General features: G+C 23.9%; 1 pseudogene; it reads right to left on the bottom strand.

Moving 5' to 3' along the window:
* Window positions 1-345: 345 nt before the first annotated feature.
* Window positions 346-7,351, bottom strand: LOC124931279 (annotated as a pseudogene).
* Window positions 7,352-8,348: the final 997 nt, after the last annotated feature.

Below are 8,348 nucleotides of genomic sequence, written 5' to 3'. Positions count from 1 at the left end.
TATAATTATATTTTTTTTATTTAATTTTTAAAAATTATATTTCCGTAATTAAATTAATATCAATATATTTATTTCCTTATAAGTATTAAATAATATATATTTTTTAATTTAGACTATCCACAACAGAGTATCAAATTTTTTCATTTAACACCCTGCCACGTCAGCTTAACACCTATTTTAACACCCACTTTTTAGCATATCCTACAGCAGAGTGTTATTCAAGGTATCAAAATTACTTTTTCACTTTCTCTCACTTCCACATCATTTATACATATTTTCATTTTTTTAACCACAAACAATATTATTCATCACTTGGTAAATCAAACTTACAAATATTATTTAAAACGAAGAAGAAAACAAACACTCTAAACATTGGTAATTTGTTAAGTAGTGTTTTTAAAACTCTAATTGAGAGTTGTTCCAAATTTATTCCAAATATGCATGACAAGATCTTTTTTCAATTGAATATGTTGTGCTTTGTCACGTAGATCGGCCCTAGTATGAATATTTGATTCAGATCGGCCTTGAACATGCACTTGAAATTGAGGTAGCACTTCTCTTTGGACATTAACCGAGGAACTAGACCCAGAATTATTCGAACGTTCGAAGTCGATATTTTCCCAATTTCGTGAATACAAATCTCGTTCATCCTCCACAATCATATTATGTAAAATTTTGCATGCCCTCATTATTTTACCTAGGCCATCAATATTCCACATCCTAGCTGGTTGGCGAATAATAGCAAACCGTGCTTGGAGTACCCCAAATGCACGTTCTACATCCTTCATGCATGCTTCTTGTTGTTGTGCAAACAACTGCGCTTTGTCTCATTGGGGCATTTGAATTGATTGGACAAAGATGGGCCATTTATGATAGATTCTATCAACAAGATAGTAAGCAAGATTGTATTGTCGACCATTCAAAGTGAAGTTCACAGTAGGAGCTTCACCAGACTCAATGTCGTCAAAAATTGGTGACCTGTCTAATACATTAATATCGTGCAATGTTCCGGGCATGCCAAAAAAAGCATGCCATATCCACAAATCATAAGATGCCACTACCTCGAGGATAATTGTTGATGTGCCCTTGTGTCCATTAGTAAACTGCCCTTGCCAAGCCTTAGGACAATTCTTCCACTCCCAGTGCATGCAATCAATACTTCCAATTATTCCAGGAAAACCGCGCTCTTGTCCAACTTGGAGTAACCTCTGCAAGTCTTCCCCATTTGGTCGTCTTAAGTATTCATCTTGAAACAAGGCAATTATTGTTTCGCAAAAAATACGAGTGCACTCAAGTGTAGTGGTTTCTTCAATTTTTACATATTCATCACAAGCATCCCCGACTACTCCACATGCAAGCATGCACATGGCAACTGTACACTTCTGGATCGGTGTCAATCCAAGCTTTCCTGCATTATTCCGCCTTTGGGTGAAGTAATGGTTGTAATTTGTTACGGCTTCTACAATTTGGAGAAACAATTGCTTTCTCATACAAAATCTACGTCTAAATTGCATTTCAGTATAAGTGCATGGCTCATCAAAATAGTCGGCCATGAGCCTCTGATGGGCAGCTCCATGGTCCATGTTTATAAAATTTCTTTTACGTGATCGATTGTTTTGCCTTTGAAGCTCTTAGAGAAGTTCTTTTTTCCTTTTGATTAAAGATTCCTCCAACTCCCATTGTTGTTGAATCTCTTCGAGATTGAAAGGGTCTGGGGGAATATCCATATGATGATATGAAGAAAGGTGATACAAACAAGGATGATAATATGGTGGAAAATTTCAGAATATTTTTGGTGTCCAAATGACACAAACCAAGTCTCTATTTATAGATCTCGAAAATTAAAAAATAATGATATATATATATATATATATATTTTTATCAATTATTATGCAAAAGTGTATTAAAAAAAAACAAAAATAAAAAAGTAACCACCAGCGTTGCCACTTGGCACGCTGTGATTGGGCCACATCAAATTTGGTCCCGTATCAAAATTTGATACCCATATTTTAACACTTAATTTTGATACTCTGCTGCACCATTTGATATTATTTTAACACCTATTTGATATCTTATTTGACACCCTACTGTGGATAGTCTAAATATTACTCTAGTATATCTTGTTATACCAAAATATTGAAAATCGCATTCCTTTTATATATCAATAACTTTGGTATCGGTATAATAAACAATAAGCCCATAAATAGTCTTATGGGTGTTTTAAATTTTCATTAAAAAATAAAATATAATAAAAAAAATGATTAGGCTCGAAAAAGCTCGACGAGCCATGAAGCGAGTCTTACCTAAGATCGAATTCGGCTCGAATATTAAACGAGCTGGCTTAAGCTCGGCTCAAATTCGATTTTGACCGAACTCGAATCGAGCTTTGACCGAGCGGCTCACGAGCGGCCCGGCTCATTTACATCCTTAGTTAAGTCTCAATTATGTAAAGAGTTATACAAATATTATAGTTTTTATATTTCACTTGTATTAATATATTTAACCCATTTTACTCTTGTCTTCTTTTTATTATTTTTATTTAAAATGTTTTTAATATTAGTGAGTGAATCTAAAAACAAAAAGACATAGTGCTCTTATTGTTAAATAAATATTATAATTATAAGAATTCCTATAAATTCAATTTAATATATTAAAATATTCTTATTGTTAAATAAATATTATAATGGTTATAATAAGTGTTGAATTATAAGTAAACTAAAGATTATCTTGAAATTCAACATTATAATAATTTTTGAATTATAAATATTATAATAAGTGTTTTTTATACCGCAAATATCATATAAAACGTGATTTACATGATTTTAAATAAACTTCAAACCAACGTTTCACATGAATCTGTGAATTGTTTGACAGTAGAGCGTTGTACAACAGATATCGTGTAAAAAACATTACAAAAAAACTGTTGTAAAACAACTCTCTTATAAAACGCTAACTATCGTGTAAAGCGAGTTTTACAGGAGAGCAATATATAATCGTTATCGTGTAAAACATAAAGCTGAATTATTTGATTGAAAAGTTAGGATAATTTATTATTTGTTATTTGATTAAAAATTGTAATTATACATACAATGTTCACTCTATCTATGCAAAGTTAAATAATCTCATTTGAAGGTAAGTATAATCTTTTACCCATTCTTCCCCTACAAACTCTAACACAAATAGTTTATAATTCATAATTATCTTATTTTTTTTTAACTTTGATTTAATTATTTCTTTAAATATTTTTAATAAGTTTTATTTAAAGAGTATTTTTCTAATAAAAATATTATAAATTTAAAGAGAAACTATATGTAATTTTTTTAATAAAATTATTCCACATAACCATTGACATGCTTTCATTAGTTTATGTTAATTTAGATTTTTAAGTATTAAATATTTTTTTATTAATTAATATTATTCAATAAATGAATAAACTAAAATAATAACAAATAACATAATTAAATAATTAGTATATATTTATTTATATACAATCCATTAATAATATTATAAATTAAAATAGTGAAAATTCATATTACAATAAAAATATAATTATTATAATATTTAAGAATATTAAATAAACCAAGAGATAAGAGTTCATATTAACCTTTTAAAATTCAAAAATTAAAAATAATATAAAATATTAAGAAAAAATGATAATAGTAAATAAAAATAACAAAATATAAATAAAATTAAGATTAACATTTTAATTAAAATATTAAAAGACAAAATTAATTTTTCATTTTTATAATACTTATCATAATACTTCTATCAAGCATATTTATATACAATTTTTTTTTATATAGTTATACTTTATTTCTAACTTAGTTTACAAGATAAAAACGTTAAAAATTCGATTTTCACTCAAGTATTTTAGCGTGGAATGAGAGAATGGATGAATGTGAATAGTGATAAATTTTATAATATACAATAACTTTCAGTTTAATATTTGTTTAATGTGCTCTGACAAGTTTTTCTTGGTTCCTATTTTCCATCAAACTATATATAATAGGGAGCCTAATTTTATTAAATTGTTTTTATTTAAACAATTCCTCTTTCTTTACAAAATGATGATCCTCTTCTTTTCAAATGAAGTAATTTCATATTCTCACATCCTAGACAACTAAACTTATTTTTTTCCTTTATTTTGGGTTACATCTCAAGGAACAAGCAATAATTCTGAATTAAGTTTCAAAATTATTTTTTACTCAATAATTAGCTTTTTATCAAATGAAAAAAATATCTCAATTGAATTCAAAAGTCACTTATGGAGAAGGGGACGTGGGTGGAAGAAGTTAAGGTTAAAATAAATAAATAAGTCACTTATGGAAGTCACTTAATTTGATTGGTTTGTTAATACTTTGGGCTTGGCCTCTGCGTGGTCGGGTGTTGGGCCGGTGGACTTGGGCTGTCTACAGTTTGCTCTAAGTGGCTTGACAGTTCGCTCTAAGTGGCTAGGGCGGTTACTTTTTCTTTTTCGATAATATATATTAATTTTGATATATATATTTGAGAGTAAATTGATACTTAGGTCGGATTGTGGGTTGACCCTGCACATAAACTTAAAACGATTAAAAATAAAATAAAAAATATTATATGTATGTTTCGAACTTGCAACCTAACAAAAAAAAACAAGTTCAAGTTTTTAACTAACTATATATATATATAAATATATATATAATGATACTTAATTTTCAAAGTGTCCAGATTGTCGGGTCGAGAGTTATGGTTAATTTGGATATATATGTAAGAGTAAATGCATATTTTGGTCGGAAATTTGGTGTTATGAATGATGTTAAAAATGATATGTTAACACGTTATTGGAATTAAATCTAATAGGAGAGAGAATTTTCATTTTCTAAGTCGAATCACGTGTTGTCACATCATTCTCGACACCATTCATGACACCAAATTCCCGCTCTACTCTAATTTTTAATACATATTTGCTCTCTCATTTTATAATCAGTTATAAATAAAGTCACTTACTCAAAATTATATGCCCATATAAGTTTAATTCAAAAATTAAAATAAATTATAAATATTATAAGTATATTTAAACAAATAAATAATATACTTAATAATAAAAAAATTACAAAATACTTTTCATGTACTTAAAAATTAAATTAAAATATATTTTGTTACAGAGAAATCATATTTAAATAAAATAAATAATAATTATGTTAAAAATAATAAATTTTAAAATAATAATTTTATTTAAATTTTATGTATTTTAAATTTTAATTATATTTGATTAAATAGAAAAACATATTAAATATAATGAAAAATAAGTTTTTAATAATTTAAACGCAAATTTAAATTTTATGAAAATAAGATTTATTAAAAACATTATATTTTAATTATATTTTATTAAATAAAAAACCAAATCTTAATAAATTTTAAAAAAAAATTAATTTAATCAAAACAATTTAATACTAAATATAATAGATTATTTATAAAAGATGAATATCAAATTTATTTCAAAAGGTAAACTTAATTATAAAAATTATAAGAATATTAAAAAATATATATTAAATTTATTATAAGAAATATATAAGTAATAAAAATAAATAATATTTTATGTATTTAAAATTTAAACTAAAATTATAATTTGGTGTAGAAAAATTACATTTATATAAAAATAATTATAATTATTTCAAAAATATTTGAATTATATTTGATTAAAAACAAAAGTAATAAAAAAAATTGAAATGTTTAATTGTTATAAATTAAAAAAAATACTTTTAATATAAAAATTAGGTAAATATGATAAAATAAAATTTTATGTATTTTAAAATTTAAATTATATTTTATTAAAATAATGAAGGAATGTGTAAATAAATATAATTGAATAAATTTAATGAAAAAATTAAATTTAAATTAAATTTTTTATAGAAAAATGTTTTTATAGAAAATAAAAATTAATAATATAATTTTTTAAGTTTATTGTGAAAATTAAATTTTAATTTATAAAATTTTATATTGATGATATGATATTTGTTTATATTTTTACAAATTTAATCAGTTGGAATTTTTATAATTTGCACAATCTAACGTATATCAAAATAAACCTATCAAAAACGTAAAATGTATTTTATATAGAAAGATAATATAAAATTAAGTAAGAAAAAAAACTTACTTGAACTAATGAAGGTCGATCTCTAAGATGAATAATATACTACAATAAAAATAGATGTGCATAATATTTTTCAAACAGTTATATATAATAGATTAAGAAAGAAAGAGGAAAGAATTATAATTATACCTAAATAAATTCAATTTGGAGATTCAGAGAGGTGAAACCAAATTCTTGACAAATATCGACAACTCCTTTCGTCGATCCAAGGTCTTCAAATTCCTGAAAAATATCGATTCCTTCAGCATCACCGAAATAAGGCCAATTACAAAACAAGAAAAAATACAAAAGACAAAGTCACACTTATCGATGTAAACATGGGTTTTTAAGATACAAGCATCAAAATATTAAAAATGGAGTTTCATCTGAAAACAAACTATAATCGTTTATACCTTCAGCTTTCCCAAAGAGGAGTGGAATAAAATCTACAATCATTCTCTTTGCATCATATATAATACATCATAAGTCCTGAATCATTGGCTTGGAATACTCCAGGCTATAGATGAAATCAAAATTCAGAATCAGAAAGTTGAAATTAGTGAATAAAATTTTGATTATCAATAAATTGCCTACCGCAACAACAACTTTCATTGCATCGGCATTAAGTGATGTTCTTCCTATCCCAACAATATTTACATACAAATATCATAAAAGAATATATGACATGAATGGTAAGATATTTGTTTGTCTACAATGATACATATGTAATGACATTAACAACAATATATATATATATGAGAAAAATTATTTTGTATTCCTTAAACAAGATAAGGTTACATAATTTATAGTAGTGGTCGAATAAAGGTAAAATAATGAAATAACACCTTCGGTAAAAAAAATTATTTTGTCGTTTAAGATACTTTTGAAAGCCATAGCCAATACTCCATCACCATGATAGTTCAACATCCACGCCTTTGAGAATTGATAACCTTTTAGAACATCAATATGTCATGTTAAGAAACATATGTTATAACCACAAATAGTCAGTAGAAATTGAATTAGATAATAAAATTACCTTGGATACAGACTGGACCTTGAATATGAAGGAATGACTATGAATAACAAGGTTCTACTACTTTGAAGACGATTAACTTTGTGTCCGCAACGATGTTGACTGAGATATCCACGTGCGGAACCAAAAAGTTTGCAGGCGAAGAAATCACTCTTTACGTAGAGCTTCACGACAACTACTTTTTGAAGCCTAAATTGTCCCTTAACCATATCGAGCTACTATATTACTTCGTTCTAGTTAGATTCAAAATTTTAAGTATTTTATGTAAAAAAATAAATATTATTTTATGTATTTAAAATTTAATTTAAAATTATATTTTGTTACGAAAAAATTATTATTATATTTAAAAAAATATTAAAGAAATTGTTTTATTAAATAAAAAAATACAAAATTTAATGCAAATTTAAATTTAATGAAAATAAGTTTAAAATTTAAATTATATTTGATTAAATAGAAAAAAATATAATTTTAATACAAATTTAATGTAAATACAACTTTAAATAAGAGTTTTTTAATTAAAAATTAAATTTAATATTTAATTTAAAATATATTTTTTTAATGAATTAAAGATTAATATAAGTTTAATTCAAAACTTAAAATTAATTATAAATATTATAAGAATATTTAAACAAAATATATAATATACTTAATAGTAAAAAACTAAAAAATATTTTGCATGTATTTAAAAATTAAATTAAAATATATTTTTTATAGGGAAATCATATTTATATAAAATAAATAATAATTATGTTAAAAATAATAAAATTTAAAGTAATAATTTTGATTTAAATTTTAGGTATTTTAAAATTTTATTATATTTGATTAAGTAGAAAAACATATTAAATATAATGCAAAATAAGTTTTTAATAGTTTAAATGCAAATTTAAATTTTATGAAAATAAGTTTAATTAAAAAATTAAATTTAAATAATATTTGATTAAAAAAATGAAATCTTAATAAATTTAATGAAAATAATTTAATACTAAATATAAATAGCTTATTTATAAAATTAACAATAGAATATAAAATTTAATTTAAAAGATAAATTTAAACCTTATAAGAATATTTAAATATATATATTAATTTTATTATAAGAAATATATATGTAAAAAAAATAAATAATATTTTATGTATTTAAAATTTAAACTAAAATTATAATTTGTTATAGAGAAATTACATTTATATAAAAATAATTATAGATATTTC

Source organism: Impatiens glandulifera, chromosome 1 (assembly GCF_907164915.1).
Source record: "Impatiens glandulifera chromosome 1, dImpGla2.1, whole genome shotgun sequence".
NCBI classification, from domain to species: Eukaryota; Viridiplantae; Streptophyta; class Magnoliopsida; order Ericales; family Balsaminaceae; genus Impatiens; species Impatiens glandulifera.
Note: the sequence above shows the minus strand (reverse complement) of the source record. Positions and strands in the feature narration are given on the sequence as shown.